Source organism: Phoxinus phoxinus (genome assembly GCF_949152265.1).
Source record: "Phoxinus phoxinus genome assembly, chromosome: 16".
Classification (NCBI taxonomy): domain Eukaryota; kingdom Metazoa; phylum Chordata; class Actinopteri; order Cypriniformes; family Leuciscidae; genus Phoxinus; species Phoxinus phoxinus.
Window position 1 is genome coordinate 8,103,308 of NC_136891.1, and position 19,500 is coordinate 8,122,807.

The window sequence follows — 19,500 nt, forward strand, 5'->3', positions numbered from 1 at the left end:
ACGGACAACATCGTTTACGGCACGGACACCAACGTCTCCGGAACGGACACCGGCACAGACACCGGCACAGACACCACCGTCTCCGGCACAAACACCAATGTCTCCGGCACGGACTCTGGCACAGACACCACCGTCGAAAATAAAGGATTTACCGTAAGAATTGTATTTCTGATATGTGAAATTGGAATTTCAACTAGTAAGAAATCATTTGTTGATATCAAAATTTTTATTTGAATGGTGACATTTCACTAAAACACAATTACAGATATCAAGAATTATAGTTTTTACTAGTTGAAATTCAATTGTAGATATCATGAATTAGCATTGTTACTAGTGGAAATGTAATTCCTGATTTAAAAAATTGCCATTGTTAATAGTAGAAATCCAATTCTAGATATCTATAATTATCATTTTAACTATTCAATTTGATTGTTGATATCAATAATTAATATCCTGGAAATGAATAAAAGTTAAAACGGCTTGCCATAAGGACACTTGTTGCAGCAGACAGACACAAAAGAAAGGAGTTATTGTGTGAAGGCGTCGTCTCCTGTCCAAGGCCGGGCTGGAAAATATGACCATGGACTGGCACCTCAGCTGTCCTTCACTGGCGGGATGTTTCTGCTCTGTTTATAGGAAAGATTCAGTCACATTCTCTTCAAGCCAGTGGTATTGCACTATTATAACACAGGCCAATCCAGCGACGCATTTACACTGTCTAGATGACTAAATCATACTGGCACTTTGGTGTCATTTTGTGTAAAAAAAAAAAAATTTAAAAGACAAAAAAGATAACCTAAACCTTTCAGGAAGCAGCAAGGATCCCTACCGGCACGGACACCAAGGAACACCAACTGCATGAGTTTCTATCTTCTATTGAACACAAAAGAAGATATTTTAAAGAATGTCAGTAACCAGACAGTTGATGGGACCCATTGACTTCCATGTTTTTTTGTTTTGTTTTTTACTATGGAAGTCAATAGGTCCCGTCAACTATCTGGTTACTGACATTCTTTAAAATATCTTCTTTTGTGTTCAATAGAAGAAAGAAATTCATGTAGGTTTGAAACAACTAGAGGGTGAGTAATGACAACATTTTCATTTTTGGGAGAACTATCCCTTTAAAAATATATATTTTTTAATTGGCAATGATGGTTTCATGAAGAACCTTTCCATTCCACAAAATGTTCTTTATATTGGAAAAGGGTTCTTTAGATAATTCAAATGTTCTTTACACAAAGTCAAAAGGGTTCTTTTAAGAATTGTTCGTTGAAGGGTTCTTTATGGAACCCGAAATATTTCTTCATGGCATCACTGCGAAAACTCACTTTTGGAACATTTATTTTAAAAGTGTATGGAGGATTTCTTTTGGACTATCAGACCATGTATACACATACCTGTGCATGGCTGAAGTTAGCATCAACAAAGTATGAAAACTTCCTGAAATCCTAACAAACACTCGTTTCGTCCAATCATCCACCGTCACAGTTAGCTTAGACCTCCGCTGGGTGGATGGCCTGCCACACATAACCTGTCTGCTCCATTAACCTCATGTTTAGAAGAAAAAAAGTCTCTCTAGATGTGGCTGTGGGGCACAAACCAGACCCTGTCAGCTATACTTCACATCTTCACTGGCCATTAGCACATGCTGCGGCCAAAACTGTTGTCAGGGACCACACACGTACACTCGCACTGAAAGAGTGGGGATAAAGAGGCAGGAAAGCAGTGAGAAGCGTGGACCGCCGCACAAAATGAAAAGGGATGTGCCTCTGTGGTCTTCCGAACCGGTCAGACCAGCTGGAGCCTTCAGCAAAAGCAAACAAGGTCATAAAGTGGGTGCAGAAAAGAACAGGCCTGGAGAAGAGCCACTGTGATGTGAGGAAATGTGCGGTACACATGGGTCTGATTCAACAGTTCCTGCACTGTCGGGGAGTGAGAATACAGCAAACAATGTGATAAAGTCCTGCTTTATGAACCGCCGTGAAAAACAACTGTCAAAGGGTCATGATTATGAAGCATTAACTTCATTTGAAAAAGAAAGTAGTGAAATCATATCATAAGTAAAACTGTACAGGCCTTCTCATCATTGTATCATATGCAATGCAACTCTTTCAAAATGCAAAAATGTCAAGATGTGCCAAGTTTACACATAAACGTTTTTTAAATAAAATTAACATCAAGAATGTATTCAATTTACCAAGTGTGACAGTAATGATTTTAACATTGGTACAAAAATGTATATTTTAAATAAACATGACCAAACACATTTATTTTTCTACCACGATGCAGGCTATCCGTTGACTTCTATTATTTTTATCCTGAGCTAATATTTGATATGCACTACCCCTAAAGCTAACCCTCACACAATCCATTTGAACATTTCTATAATGACATCATTTTGCTATTCCCCACCTATGAATTCTACAGGAGAAATGTTAAATATGCACAACTTGTGATTACCTCATGAAAAAGCCACATTCGTAAACCATAAATGCATCACTTGTTTGACTATTTTAGCTCTTCTTTACAGTAACATCTTTACAAAATCTCTACACACATTTACAACCACATTTGCTTAAAGGACAAGTTCGGTATTTTACACTTAAAGCCCTGTTTTCAGATCGTTTCTGATTAAATAGATTAAATAGAACGTAAATAGAAATTTGGACACATGCTGCTGGCCCGAGAATTATCGGTTTCTGTGTAGCACCCCCCAAAAGATGCTTTCCAACAGGTTTTATCGTAGTTTTTGTAATACCGTCTCCACAGCACATCCAATAAAAGTCAATGGAGTTGGACAAAAACTACGATAAAGAAATTATGAACATTAACGTTTAACCACCCTCACTTGTGAGGTCATAACCCAGTGGAAAGCGTCTCGGCTTCATGCTTCATTCTTCATAACACATGAGCTCTCCCCATGGGTACAGTTAGAGGTTTATTTTGTGCTCGACTCATCGACAGCATACTTCATGCTGATGATTCACTCCAGAGGCCCCTGACACAGTGATTGGACAAGATCAACAGAGACGTGACCCACTGATCTATTCAACCCATCCAGCTGACAACACACATTCCTCTGGCACGGATGCAAAGCTTACACCAGCAGCATAAGATTTCCAGTCAAAACCTTATCTCACCTTGCTTCTTCTTCTTCTTTTTTTAATTTTTTTTACATTGCTTAATGTTTCATTACAAGTGCCCAACCATGTGAGTGATTCTTTTAGAGTTAACACGGGTGAATCTGACTACAGTAGATGTGAAAGATATGAGTAAAAATGATGTTATTTCAGCCAGCGCAAATACCTGTATTTATATCCTGTTTTCGGTCGAAGTCCAAAGTAGTCAATTGTTGAGTTCACTTGCGTGATCATAGGTAACTAAACCTATGCGCGTGAACTCGACAATCGACTACTTTGGACTTCGACCGAAAACAGGATGTAAATACAGGTATTTGTGCTGGCTGAAATAACATCATTTTTATTCATATCTTTCACATCTACTGCAGTCAGACTGTCAGATTCACTCGTGTTCACTCTGAAGGAATCATCTAACATGACTGGGCACTTGTAATGAAACATTAAGGATGTTAAGAGGCTAAAAGCAGGTTTAAAACTTGCCCCATTGAAGTCAACAGGGTGCAATTTTTAAAAAGAGGATAACACGGTGTAGGCAACACTGATTTTTGTCATTGTTCTCTGTATTGACAGCACTCCAAATTTACAAAAAAATGAGCTCAATGTTAAAATTGACCGGAGTTCTCCTTTAAGGTGGTAGATGTTTTTCAAAACACTGTACCTGGATGGTTTCGCAGCTGGTGGAGAAGGAAGGAAATCAAAGGAACATTCATCTGAATGTGTGATCCTCCAGTGTACACAACCTGCTTGCTGTCATATTTGCTCATTCACACGTTTTGGAGAACATTGCAATGGTTAGCATGGCCCAGTTAACCCCTGCTGCATGCTAGATGATGTAACTACAGCATCTGACAGCAAAAGCTGCTCACTGCAGAGCCAATGGGTGGAGCTGGACATCCAGCCACGCCCTCTCTGGATGTAATGGGTGGGGCTTGAAGGTCCAGCCACACCTAGCCCTGCCCATATCCCTATCCCTAAACTTGAACTTAATTAGGTGAAGCTACACTAGGGGTGCTTCTCAATTCTTATTTGTGCATCCTCGTTTCCTTTCCTCGCTTCCTTTCCTCGCGTCTCAGCTCCACCCCCTGGAGGACACGGGGGAAGGCTGCAAGAAAAGAAAAGGAGGATGGAGGAATCGAATGAAACCTTTTTTATACATTGGAATACTTGATCACTCGAGCGTCACTTTGCAGTGTCATCAGCTGCGCTCAAAAGATCTGCACTTATGTTGTTGAATGTTTGGTTATTTAATAAATTCATAATAAATAATAATAAAGCAAGATACCCTGTTGAAATATGTGACATGTGTGGTTTATATAAACTGCAATAAAATTATATAGCTATAAAATTATTGTGACCGATGTGAAGGGGGAGGAGAATTTACACGTGCGTCACGTTTAGTCAATAAAACACTTCCGCATAGGATACACCTGTGTGTCCTCGCTCATAGCTCCTCTGGAAGCCTCCTCACTCCTCGATCCTCGCCTCCTCACGGTGCAATTAGAGAATTGAGATGTCCTTCAAGATGGCTGAGCTCGATCGGTTTCCGGGTCATAGGATGGAGGATGGAGGAGATAGGAGACGAGGAGGGATATTGAGAAGCACCCCATGTCTCTGCAGTGAGCACCACTTGCAGCAAAAAGCATGTTTCTACATTGACGGACATTCAAATATCTCATAATAATAAATTGCAAAAATTTCCCTAAGTTACAGTAGATTTTTTTTAAATGAAATATCTGTGATATATTGCTTTCAAAAATGTTTATTTCATCAGAATACAGCAGAATACATAGGCCTATTTGTTATTTGCATGTTAATTTGATTTAAACACTGTAAACATTTATTTTCATGATTTATCACACCTTTTATCTTTTGTCAAATCAACTTAGATAATTAATGTGGTTCAGATAACATAATATTTGGAGTTTCTATTTATTAAACCAATGTCCAATGTGTTAACTCAATTTTTATTTCAATGAACTCAAAATTTTAAGGCAACCTTAAACCAACTTACCTTTTTAAGTTAAACCAACACATTTTTTTTTTACAGTAAATGTATTATAATATACATTTATGTGAATGCAATCAGACACACTTTATGGTAAACTAAAAAAACAGTTATGGTAAAAAATTTGAAAGACTTAAAAAAATAAACAAAAATAAACTGAACTAACTGAAATAAACAGGTTTAAGTTGAAGTACTAAAAGGACAAAATAAAACTGCAATAAATTAAAGTTAAACAGAAATATTTATATTTATAAATAATGAAAAGAACAAAAGCCTATGACAAAATTACTTGAAAACTGAAGATATAAAAACAAAACCTAATTCAAATGACTGATAAAAAACAATAATACTATAAAAAATAACACAAAAAATAACAGTGCTGATCCAAGCTAGCATGGATGGTTGATATGCTACCATGCTACCGAATAACATGCACTTAAGTTTCCAAAAACAAACACAAACACACACACACACACATACAGTATAACGTGTTATTTTAGCTTTATTTTAAAGAAAAGTTTTTAATAGTTTTAGTTTTATTAACAATAACACCACTGCTAGAAACCAGTATGTTCCAAAACATCTAAACTGATTTTGAAAGCAGACATAGCTAGTAAAGTTATTTGTAATTCAACATTCATATCAACTCACAGTGTTAGAACAGCATTTCCACAGCATATATGGGTCAAAAGTTCAACAATCCTAAGTAGGGCAAAGCAAAAATTCTTTCTTCAGAGACATTGTGTAGAACGCACAGAGCAGCTCAGGCATGTGTGGAAAGCTGGAGAATGTGCGAGGATTGCACCAGAGGGAGCCATTAAATCAAGGTCATGTGACACTCACCATCAGTCCAAAAAACTCTTGGCACTGTCATGCACTGAGATTCACTTGGGAGTCCAACCATATGATTCTGGATCTTTGAATACAAGCCCAGGAGGAACCATGGAGCACAACAGCAAAGGATATTAGCATTGCATCTGAAAACATAAAACATCACTTACGAACATGCCATATGGAGAAAGTCTCCTCTCTCAAAACTGTCCCACAGAAAAGTTCATGAGTTTAGATCTCTTGAGTCAGTGAAATCATTGGCAAATGCAAATCAAGCATTTTATACATACAGTCCCTCCGCTTTCTCAATGACACTTTACAGCAAAACACGTTAAGGAGGGGGCTGCGGTTTCAGTCCCAGAATGAGGCTGCGGTTGAGGGTTTGTCAGAGGGAGGCGTCAGTGTAATCTTTGTGGTCTGGAAGTCATTCTCTTTATGTCCAAATGAGCTTGTTTATTTTTATCTATTGTGAAATAAAGCTCCTTTATTGTGGTCCAGTTAAGTTGCCATTTTGTCCCAGTAATGGTTCAATGTCTCACTGCATGTGCCTTGTCAAATCTCATCAACAAAGCTACAATGGCCTGTTTTAATGACTCAATGCAGTCTGTATTTTTATTGTTTTGCCTGTTTAACCGCATTGCTTATAAAGGGTTCTCATTTCAGGGTGACCATACAAAGCCTATTAAATACATTTCTTGTAATTTTGGAAACAATAGTCAAAATAGACATGTCTGACGTTTAGAAATAATGTCTGCCTTTAGAACTTCAGAACTGCAGTCGCAGCTTCACCATCTTTGATTTGCAGAAGGCCAAACAATTTTTGACAGCTGATTTACTAAAATGATACAATGTGCAGTGCTTGAATGCAAAGTCACTTTGGATAAAAGTTTATGCAAAATGCATAAATGTACAAAAGTGGCTCACTGGAATCCAACAATACAATATACTCAGTTCAGACTAGAGATTATGTTATGATTATGATATCTCCTTCAAGATTATTTAAATAGACTGCCAAGCTATATGTCAAAAGGGTGTGTGTGTGGGGGGTGGGGGGGGAACAATAATATGAACAATAATTCATACAATTCACTTAAAACTTTCATGCAATTTTCAATGTGATCGTATAAACTTAATTAGCTTTAACAAGCTAATCTGCTAACATGCTAATTTGCTAACATTTTAGCAATAGTATGTTATACAGAAGCACTTGCTGTATGATCTCATCAATTTAAAAGAATGATTTGCTCTCAAATCAAGCTGCATGCACCACTTGTCACCATGATGGTAACTATCCTAAAACCAACATTAACAGAAATTCTTCTAAATTAGCATAACAAAACATGAATCACCACTAAATCTCCCAATTAACATTAATCTTGCATTAAAAAAAACAACAACATTATATTACACTTAATTTTAGCATTTACTCTCCCTTTGGAGTGCCATCGGCAAAGCATGCTGGGAAATTTGAAAGCATGCCGTTTCAGTTAAACATAAGTTTGTCTAAATTAAAAGAAATAATTTCATAAAACTAAAAACAATGAAACAGTTCAGTTAACTTAAAGGGATACTCCACTTTTTTTGGGAAATAGGCTCATTTTACAACTCCCCCAGAGTTAAACAGTTGAGTTTTACCGTTTTCTAATCCATTCAGCCGAACTCCGGTTCTGACGGTACCAGTTTTAGCATAGCTTAGCATAGATCATTGATTCTGATGAGTCCAGTAGCATTTCTTTCAAAATGACCAACGAGTTTCAATATTTTTCCTATTTAAAACTTGACTCTTCTGTAGTTAAACCGTGTACTAAGATCGACGGAAAATGAAAAGTTGCGATTTTTTCAAGCCTATAGAGAGCCTAAGTCCCGCCCCTCCGCTTCCGGCTCATGGGACCTTATTTCGGAAAAAATATGTATGGAAGTCAATGGCGAGAGATAACTTATCTTTTTATTCCGTCTGAACTGTCCCCTGAACTACACATATGATGTTTGTCAATTTAAAAGGTAAATATGAAAGTCAAGAAAGTCGCAGTTTGTCATAAAACAGAAGAGTAACGTTTAGTTGTATGTGAAAATCGCTCGATGAACTACATCTCTCGTCTCGCAGTATGTAGCCTACGTCACAAGATCCGTTGCTCGTATGTGTGTATTCTGGCTCAAAACACGAGTCAGGCATGACGGCGTAACGTTAGGATTATAATGTAAGACTATAGAAAAAATGACAGACGTTAGCTTCAGTAAAGTTAGCTTCATTCATTGAGAGAAAAGGTATGACGTCGCATGTGCGCCTTCTGGGTTTGTAGTCTTTGTAATTACGTATTTTCACAGTCTTATACCTCAACAGTTTTACATCAAACTGCGACTTTCTTGACTTTAAAATGTATCTTTTAAATTGACAAACATCATATGTGTAATTCAGGGCACAATTCAAACGAGATCAAAATATTTGTTGTCTCTCGCCATTGACTACCATACAATATTTTTCCGAAATAAGGTCCCATGGTGGTCGACCGGAAGGGGAGGGACTTAGGCTCTCTATATGGCTAGGAACTACTCTCATTCCGGCGTAAGAATCAAGGAACTGTGCGGCCGTACCATGGGTGCAGCAGGCGTAATGATATGACGAAGCACCTGAAAATAGTCCCCAGCTCGGTAACTTCCAACATGACCGGGACCGGGACTAAGTTTGTGTAATTTTTAGGCGGCAAATTAGATTTCCTGTGCGATTAGCCATGGTTCTGTGCGTAGTAAAGGGCTGTGATAGTAAGTCGAGGGTATATTCTACTGTAATGTTACACCTAATACCAACGAACTTGTTGACGGCAAGTGCTTCGTCATATCATTACGCCTGCTGCACCCATGGTACGGCCGTACAGTTCCTTGATTCTTACGCCGGAATGAGAGTAGTTCCTAGCCATATAGGCTTGAAAAAATCGCAACTTTTCATTTTACGTCGATCTTAGTACACGGTTTAACTACAGAACACAGAAGAGTCAAGTTTTAAATTGGAAAAAATATTGAAACTCGTTGGTCATTTTGAAAGAAATGCTACTGGACTCATCAGAATCAATGATCTATGTGTAATGGGGTGACCCTTTAAGGTGGGTGGAGCCGGGCGGAAGCTCACGGCCCCTTTAAAAAACGCGGAGATTTACTTTCACTTCCGTTTTCCCTCCGGCATGGTATGCAGGTGGCGTCATTGTGTCGCAGAAAAAAGCTACCTAATATGCGTTAAGCATTGAGCAAGATAGCAGACTGCATAAGTGGGAAATTCACTTCTTTTGACTCTCGCCGTGGGCCTGTGAATGTCCAGCTACATAAACATTTTAAGGTACGCTACTGCATTGATATGATGTTGCATTTGATAGTAGTGTCGTTTTAATTATTGCTCGTTTATGTAGTGTGATCAAGGCGGTATTGGTGGTTGTTCACCGTTCTTACCGATCGTACCGAGGGCCAGTCAATTGTGCTGCAGGTAAGTTTATATAGTACTTTGTGAGTTGTTGTTTTTTTAACCGAAGATTTAATTTTAGTCAGGGTATGTGGGGTTAATGGCTAAATTGGGTAATTATTTTATAGATATCTGCCCGCTGTTGTTTTGCTGCTGTGTGGCGGCTCGTTACGGCGACCAGTGGTGTTGTGCGGTGGAGACTGGAGAAGTTGTGCGCTCAAGTTCCACTGATTACTGTGATCGACGCACACGGTTGTGTGCGCAGGGTTTTATGTGAGTGTGTGTTGATGCAAGTGCGCGGTTGAGTGAGCCGTGCGCGTGTGCGCGCGCGCGCGTGTGTGTGTGTGTGTGTGTGTGTGGTTGTGTGTCTTAAGACTATTTGATATGGATTAATTTTGTTATATTGTTTGATTTAATTGTATTTTCTTTTTTGATAAACTTTGTTATATTGTTTGATTTAATTGTATTTTCTTTTCTGATAAACGTTTTGTTATATTGGTAGATTTAATAGTTTTTTTTGAATCTGATACTTTTGTTATAATTTGATCTCATTGTATTTTTCTTTGATTTGTTGTTGCTTGTGAATTGTTTTCTTGAGATCATATTGGTCAATTCCTTGCTTGTACCATCAAGGATTACCGTTGGGACTGGGAGGATTTATTTGATTTATTTTGTTTATTTATTGAGTTGATTGTGGTTTTGGTTATACAATTGCATGATGGTGTGATTTGAGGTGGTTTGAATTAATTTTTCTTTTCTCCTTCCCAAATGTTACCTTATCCCATGGGATATTGATATTGACTGTTGTCCAAGATCCGAATTTTTCAGGTGACCGCAGTATAACATCAGTATTTATTTATTTATTTATTGTTGTGTGAATGGAATTGTACTTTTGCATTGCGCTCTCAACTTGTGTGATTTCATAATATATATCCTTTTATCTCTGAGCATCAAATAAAGATTGTACACATCTCTGCTTGTCCTTTCCATTTGGTTGGAACCCTGTAGTTGGGAGCGTGTATAAAATACGTTTACCCCTTAGGTGGCATTGGCCTCCGCTCACATTTGGCGTAGTCGGGCAGGGTTTTGTTTTCAAGCAGGGGTGTGTACTTTAAATCTTGGGGTGCTTTGTTGTATGTGTTTTTGGAGTGAGTGTTTATTTTACAGCGGCAAAGCAGCAGCGGGCAGTGAACAACGAAGCTCATTACTCGTGAGTACAATTTCTAGTTTTTGATTAGTTTTTGTTTTCGCATTTTTTCTAATGGAGAACGAGTTGGAAGAGCTGCGAAGACAGGTTCAGTCCTTGCAGTCAGAGAATGAACAGTTACAGCGTCAAGCTAGTTCTACAGCAGGGCCCTCGGTTAGTATTAGCTCTGCCGCTGATACACACGTTCGTGTCTCCGGTGTGGTGGATGCCCCCAGGCCCATGGCAGAGCGTGTCATTCTTGTCCCTAGAGAGAGACGATGTTCCATGTTTAGTGGGAGGGATGACGAGGAGGTTTTTGAATGGGTGGAGGAGATTAAGAGTAATTTAAGGGCTCGAAATTTATCAGCAAGAGAAGAAGCTCTGTTTATTCTTGACCATCTAGGGGGATCTGCCAGAAGTGAACTCAAGTTTAGATCAAGGGAGGAGAGGGAGGATCCTGAAAAGGTGTTTTCTGTACTAAAGGAGTTATATGGGTGTGCACGCTCGTATATTTCTCTTCAAAAGCAGTTTTTTTCCCGTAAACAGGAAGAGGGGGAGTCCTTGCAAGACTTCTCACATGCCCTTTTTGCTTTGATGGAGAAGGTTGTACAATGCGCTCCAGATGGCGTACCTAACTCCTCTACTTTACTTAGGGATCAGTTTGTAGAACACGTGATCGATAACAGCTTATGCCGTGAGCTTAAGCGCTATGTCCGGCTCCATCCACAGTCTACCATTTTGGATGTAAGGAAAGAGGCAATTAGGTGGGTTGATGAGGGTTTCCGCCCTGATACACGGGAAAGAAGTTACTCGGTTCCATCTCTCGCTACTCAGTATAGAGTCCAAGGAAATAGTTTACCCTCCCGTGGTCGAGAGAATCAGTCTGAGTTGGCTGAATTGAAAGAGATGTTGAGGGCCCAACAAGAGCAGCTAAATCAACTCACCCAAGGTCTACAGCAACTACAGTCGCAGCATGCTTTTAATCAATCTAGGCGAGTTAACACTATAATTTGTAGACGTTGTAACCAACCAGGTCATATTGCCCGAAATTGTGTTTTGGATTTTCGTAGACCTACCGAGCAGCAGGTATCTTTGTCACAGCCAGGTAGCTCTCTGCATCCTAGTAGGCCGGCGGAAAACTTCAGCCCCCTGAATTGATGAGCCACACTTCAGGAGGGGTAGTAGTCGGCTCCCGGCCCTCTGAATCAGGTGGGAACCAAGCCCTTTTTAAATTATTAGGTAGCTGTCCTTCTGTCACTATTACTATGGGTGGGGTAGAGGTTCCCTGTTTATTGGACACTGGGTCGATGGTGACCACTATATCAGAGAGGTTCTTTCTCCAACATTATGAGCCTTGGGGTAAAGAGAAGTTGCTTGGTTGTGGGTGGCTACAGTTGCGGGCGGCAAATGGCTTGGATATACCTTATCTGGGTTATTTGGAGTTGGATTTTGTTGTTCTCGGGAAGAAAATCCAGAATAAGGGGGTACTTGTGGTGAAAGACCTGTCCCACTCTTCTTTACCGGGTGGGTTACCGGGGTTGTTGGGCATGAACGTTATTCAGGAGTGCTATAGGGAGTTGTTTAGTCAACATGGACATACGCTTTTTGACCTTCCAACAGTAAAAGAGACTCCTGCATGGCTTTCTGCCCTGCAGTATTGTAAGAGAAATGAAACGGATGCTGATGAGACTACTGAACGACTGGCTAGGGTTGGGGGCAGAGAAACTGTGCGAATCCCTGCCAATTCATTGCGATTTTTGCCCGTTACGTTTTCCCTACCTGTAGGCCCTTCACCTGTGTTGCTGTTTGAGCCTTTGGAGAAAGAGATTTCGCTCCCTGCTGGCCTTTTGGCCTCGGTATCGCTTGTACCAATTGTCCGAGGGTTGGCCTTTGTACCTATAGTTAATATAGGGGCACAGGACGCCTTACTGCAGCCTCATGTTGCGGTAGGAACATTGTGTAAAGTCGAGACTGTTTCACAGTCAGAGGGTTGTGGTGTTGTTGTACCATCAGAGGAACCATTCTTTCACCGAGCCACGATTCACCAGCAGGCAGCTGAAGTAGATAAAATGGATGAGGCAATCCAAAAGATGGATTTGTCTCAGTTGCCTCAGGATGAGCAGGCTCAAGTTAAGTCCCTTTTGTACGCATATAGATCTGTTTTTTCAGCTTATGAGGGTGACTTGGGCTGTACCAAGCTCATTACCCATGAGATCCCTCTGCTCGATACTGACCCAATACGGCAAAGGTATCGACGTCTGCCCCCTTCAGACTATGAGGCAGTCAAGCAGCATATTTACCAATTGCTACAGAGTCAGGTGATCAGAGAGAGTTCTAGTCCCTATGCCTCTCCTATTGTAGTCGTGAGGAAAAAGGATGGTCAGATTCGTCTTTGCATCGATTATAGGCAGTTGAATAGTAAGACACGGAAGGATGCTTTTCCTCTGCCCCGGATCGAGGAGTCCCTGGATGCCCTGTGTGGAGCCCAGTGGTTTTCCACATTGGACCTGGCCAGTGGCTATAACCAGGTTCCGGTGGCAGAGGGGGATAAGTGTAAGACCGCCTTTTGCACACCCTTTGGGTTATTTGAGTTTAATCGAATGCCCTTTGGGCTGTGCAATGCACCTAGTACCTTTCAACGGCTTATGGAGCGCATGTTCGGTGACCAAAGGTTCCAGACGTTGTTGCTATATTTAGACGACATTATCGTTTTCTCATCTACCATTGCACAGCACTTGGAGAGGCTGGAAATGGTCTTTGTCCGACTTCAGCAAGAGGGACTTAAGGCCAAGTTAGAAAAATGCTGCTTTTTCCGGCAAGAAGTGGGCTACCTGGGGCATCTAGTGTCTAAGGATGGGGTGTCTACTGATCCTGCTAAAATCAGCACAGTTGCAGAGTGGAAGCATCCAACCAATGTGACTGAACTGCGGTCGTTTTTAGGGTTCGCAAGTTATTATAGGCGTTTTGTCGAGGGATTTGCCCAGTTGGCTTCCCCGTTACATCGGCTGGTTGCAAGCTTGGTAGGGACAAAGAAGAAGAGGGGTTCGGGGAAGTCAATTGCAAGCTGTTGGACTGAGGAGTGTGAGCAGGGGTTCCAGACTTTGAAGCAGCGATTGGTGTCTGCTCCTGTTTTGGCATATGCCGATTTCTCCCTCCCATTTGTGCTGGAGATTGATGCTAGCCACTCTGGGTTAGGGGCAGTGCTTGGGCAGGAGAGGGATGGTAAGATGAGGCCAGTGGCATATGCTAGCAGGGGTCTCAGACCCACTGAACGGAATATGCAAAATTATAGCTCCATGAAGTTAGAGCTATTGGCATTAAAATGGGCTCTAACTGAAAAGTTCAGGGATTATCTTTTAGGGCAGAAGTGCTTAGTTTATACAGATAATAATCCCTTGAGCTATTTGAAGACGGCAAAACTCGGTGCTTTGGAACAACGCTGGGCTTCCCAGCTTGCCGCGTTCGACTTTGATATTCGGTATCGCCCTGGCCGTGCCAACGGTAATGCAGACGCATTGTCTAGGCAGTATACTGTGACACCTTCTCCACAGCAAGAGTGTGGAACCGCTCTGCCGGCCACTCTGGTAGAATTGCTGGACAAGGGGAGGCCTGTAGAGGCAGTACAGAGTGCAATTTCTGCTTTTTCTACAACATCGAAAGTAGATTTACGACGGGCACAGGAGCAGGATGTAGTCATTGGTCCAGCTCTTGGGTTTTTTTCTTCTAAAGTGTATCCGACTAGGGAACAACGTCAGTCTATGTCCAAAAAATGTTTGGAATTGCTCCGTCAGTGGAGCCGGTTGTTCAAGCAAGATGGCTTGCTGTATCGTCATTTAAAACTACCTGATGGGGGAGAGGAGGTGGACCAGTTAGTGCTGCCTGAGCTTTTTCAGCCTGAGGTTTTTCAGCTATTGCATAGTGCTCATGGCCATCAAGGTAGGGAGCGTACCTATGAGCTGATACGCAGCCGGTGTTATTGGCCGGGAATGGAGGCGGATGTCAGGAAGCAATGCCAGGAATGTAGTCAGTGTGCTATTGCAAAATCAAATCAGCCATCAGTCCGTGCTCCAATGGGCCATTTGTCGGCATCAAGACCGAATCAGATTTTGGCAGTTGACTTTACAACTTTGGAACAGGCTAGTGATGGAAGAGAGCATGTCCTTGTTATTACGGATGTGTTCTCGAAGTACACCCAGGCTGTGCCCACACGGGACCAGAAAGCGACTACGGTAGCTAACATTTTGGTCCATGAGTGGTTTTATAGGTTTGGTGTACCGGCGCAAATCCATTCAGACCAAGGTCGGAGTTTTGAGGGTGCAGTGGTTTCCCAGCTCTGTCAGTTGTATGGAATAAAGAAGACTCGCACTGTCCCATATCACCCTCAGGGAAATGGGCAGTGTGAGCGCTTCAATCGAACTCTTCATGACTTACTTCGTACACTGTCCTCAGAGCAGAAAAGGTCATGGACTTATCATATAGCACAGGTATGTTTTGCGTATAATACAACTCCTCACCAGACCACCGGTGAGTCACCACATTTTTTGATGTTCGGCCAGGCCCCCAGACTTCCAGTGGATTTTCTGCTTTCAGCAGTGGATGAACCTGGCAGTGGACTGGTGAAAGACTGGGTGATGGAGCATAGGGAGAGACTTAAAACAACTTATACGAGAGTAAGGTCTCGGCTGGACAGAGCTGCTGAGCTTCGTAAAAAGCGCCATGATCAGGGAGGAAGGGATTTTGTGCTGCAGGTGGGTCAAGAAGTTTATCTGCGGGACTATGGTGTCCGTGGTCGTAATAAAATACAAAATCATTGGTCCAGCATTGTTCACAAAGTAGTTAGAGCTCCGAGGGGTGATGGTGGTGTATACACTATAGCACAGGTAGATAACCCTTCCTTGGTAAAACAGGTGCACAGGTCTCACTTAAAGTTAGTACCACAAATAGCATGCTCTGACCACATGGCTGATCCAGGGTTAGGGTTGTCAGATGACGACTTGGATGCGTTTTCAGTCTCCCCAATGGCAAGGGAAGAGTGGGATGTAGCTCTTATAGAGGAAACCCCTGCTGCCTTGAGTTCAGCCGAAGTGGATCTACCACTGGAGCCAGAGAGGGTTGTAGAAAGTCCTGTTGAGATGGGGATTGAAGGCCCTGTGTTGATTGCTAATCCCCCAGTTCAAATGAGTGAAGTGAATCGGCGTCAAACCACTCGGACTACTGCCGGGAAACATTCTAACCTTTATCATCTACCAAAGGCCATCGCAACGGTTCAAAATGTACATTTGGACCAAGGGCCTGTAAATGCTCCATTTCAACCTGGTCAGTCCCAGGATTGCCCTTTCCGTCCATGGTTGTAGATTGGATCATCGGGACGATGATCGAAAAGCCAGGGGTAGAATGTAATGGGGTGACCCTTTAAGGTGGGTGGAGCCGGGCGGAAGCTCACGGCCCCTTTAAAAAACGCGGAGATTTACTTTCACTTCCGTTTTCCCTCCGGCATGGTATGCAGGTGGCGTCATTGTGTCGCAGAAAAAAGCTACCTAATATGCGTTAAGCATTGAGCAAGATAGCAGACTGCATAAGTGGGAAATTCACTTCTTTTGACTCTCGCCGTGGGCCTGTGAATGTCCAGCTACATAAACATTTTAAGGTACGCTACTGCATTGATATGATGTTGCATTTGATAGTAGTGTCGTTTTAATTATTGCTCGTTTATGTAGTGTGATCAAGGCGGTATTGGTGGTTGTTCACCGTTCTTACCGATCGTACCGAGGGCCAGTCAATTGTGCTGCAGGTAAGTTTATATAGTACTTTGTGAGTTGTTGTTTTTTTAACCGAAGATTTAATTTTAGTCAGGGTATGTGGGGTTAATGGCTAAATTGGGTAATTATTTTATAGATATCTGCCCGCTGTTGTTTTGCTGCTGTGTGGCGGCTCGTTACGGCGACCAGTGGTGTTGTGCGGTGGAGACTGGAGAAGTTGTGCGCTCAAGTTCCACTGATTACTGTGATCGACGCACACGGTTGTGTGCGCAGGGTTTTATGTGAGTGTGTGTTGATGCAAGTGCGCGGTTGAGTGAGCCGTGCGCGTGTGCGCGCGCGCGCGTGTGTGTGTGTGTGTGTGTGTGTGGTTGTGTGTCTTAAGACTATTTGATATGGATTAATTTTGTTATATTGTTTGATTTAATTGTATTTTCTTTTTTGATAAACTTTGTTATATTGTTTGATTTAATTGTATTTTCTTTTCTGATAAACGTTTTGTTATATTGGTAGATTTAATAGTTTTTTTTGAATCTGATACTTTTGTTATAATTTGATCTCATTGTATTTTTCTTTGATTTGTTGTTGCTTGTGAATTGTTTTCTTGAGATCATATTGGTCAATTCCTTGCTTGTACCATCAAGGATTACCGTTGGGACTGGGAGGATTTATTTGATTTATTTTGTTTATTTATTGAGTTGATTGTGGTTTTGGTTATACAATTGCATGATGGTGTGATTTGAGGTGGTTTGAATTAATTTTTCTTTTCTCCTTCCCAAATGTTACCTTATCCCATGGGATATTGATATTGACTGTTGTCCAAGATCCGAATTTTTCAGGTGACCGCAGTATAACATCAGTATTTATTTATTTATTTATTGTTGTGTGAATGGAATTGTACTTTTGCATTGCGCTCTCAACTTGTGTGATTTCATAATATATATCCTTTTATCTCTGAGCATCAAATAAAGATTGTACACATCTCTGCTTGTCCTTTCCATTTGGTTGGAACCCTGTAGTTGGGAGCGTGTATAAAATACGTTTACCCCTTAGGTGGCATTGGCCTCCGCTCACATATGCTAAGCTATGCTAAAACTGGTACCAGACCCGGAGTTCGGCTGAATGGATTCGAAAACGGTAAAACTCAACTGTTTAACTCTGGGGAAGTTGTAAAATGAGCCTATTTCCAAAAAAAGTGGAGTATCCCTTTAAAATATATCAGTTCTGTGAACTTGAAAGAAAAAGAAAGTGCTAAATACTCATAAAAGTTCATTTAATAAGTAATTTAATTTTAACCTTACATTAAACCTTACATTCACATCATTCGAACATCACAGCATCGATGTCTGTCAAAAATAACGTGCACAATACACAGTAGTATTTATGAGAAGCAGAGGTCCAGCGAGTGCATGCATTTCCTGGAGAACACACACACTAGCGGCTGAGAGGATTCAACATGCGGTCTGTCAGAGAGAATAACAAACGTAATACATAACGCACGTGAGTATAGAGTTGTTCTTCATTCGCCGAACTTGAATCGGAATGATCAAGGAGCTTAGTGAAATCCAATTGAAAAACTTTAGTGAACATCGTACAACGTATTGGTTTTGACGGACATTTTTATGCACGAATTACGCATTCTGATTCAGACATTCCTGATTGAAATATTTTCAATAATTTTCTATTCTTGCCCGATCTAATATTCATAATTTTGGCAATAGATGAACTGTTAAATGTATTCTGATTTAATATATATTATAAACTTGACAGGTGATTTTTTTAATATTTAGTTCGTTCACTATCTTCTCGGTTAAAAGATCAAGGCAATTATCAAAGTTTGATCAAATGTTGTTTAATTTTCCAATAAAATATTATACGTCATATTTTAATATGAGAGAGCCAAATACTTTAACCCAATCTGCAGAAATGATTTAAAATCAAATAAAACATGAATATACATTATTTAGTTAGTTTTCATACACACATTATTGCATGACTCTGTAATACTCTAATCTTATTGGCCGATCAGCAGACGCATATTTTTGGTATAAAGACTGCCAAATTATTTATTTGTCTGTCGTTCTTGTACATTGTGCTAGTTTTTCTTCTAACGTGTTCAATATTGAATCAAATCAATATTCCATCCATATTCATTTATTTAGTTATTTTATCATTATGAATATTTGTTATTTTGATATATGCATTTGTAATCATTTGATTACTAGCCATACAATAAACAGGATCAGAATAACTGACATAACTATAATTACCTTCCATTCCAAACCAACCATGAGGTAAGCAATTACATTGACAAACAAACCTACATGCAATGTAACATAAATATCATGCAGAATAGAGGCCTGCATCACACTTGGCATGCCTACAGCTGTCATTTCATCTTATTACCATATATGTAAACAATGCCACACATGAGACTGCATGGAGACAGTGGAGGCGTTTATATAAATGAGTATATAAGCAGTCGCGGCCTCCTTCGAGACATCCTCCAAGCACAATTAGAGGAAATGGCAACATGGCGTGGGACGAAGAGGAGGGTCTTGGCTTTTATGCTGAGTTGTTCATCTGCGGTTGCCTATGAGGAGCCCTCGGGGAGGTACAGGACTTGACTGGCAAGTATAGCTAACAGGGTCCAGATGTCGCCCCTGCATTTGGGAAGGGGGTCAGGGGCTGTTACTACAGCTGCGGGTTCCTCTGCACCAAGGCAGGCCAGTGGAAAATCATATTACAATAACTGTATGAGGTGAACACCCAATGAGGTGGACGCACCCAAAACCTTTAAAAAAAAAAACATATGGAGAGGTAAAGGAGGGGTGTTTAAACACATGCAAGGTGTCACAGCCAACCGAGGGCAGAGCTGGTGTAGCCTTCATTTTATGTCCGCCACTCGCAATGTTGTTGTGGCATGTTAACAAAGTATGTAAAAGGGAAACAGCTGGGGTTTATTGCCCTACGGAAGATACTGTGCCGTTTCAGATCAAAATCTTGAGCTCAATGTATAATATTACTGAGAAACCAAAACAGCAGTGCAAAACAGTCAAAAACTGCTGATTAATCTATAGCAGAAACACACTAAGCTGGAGGGAGGTTGGAATCATGTCAAGACGCTTCTAGGG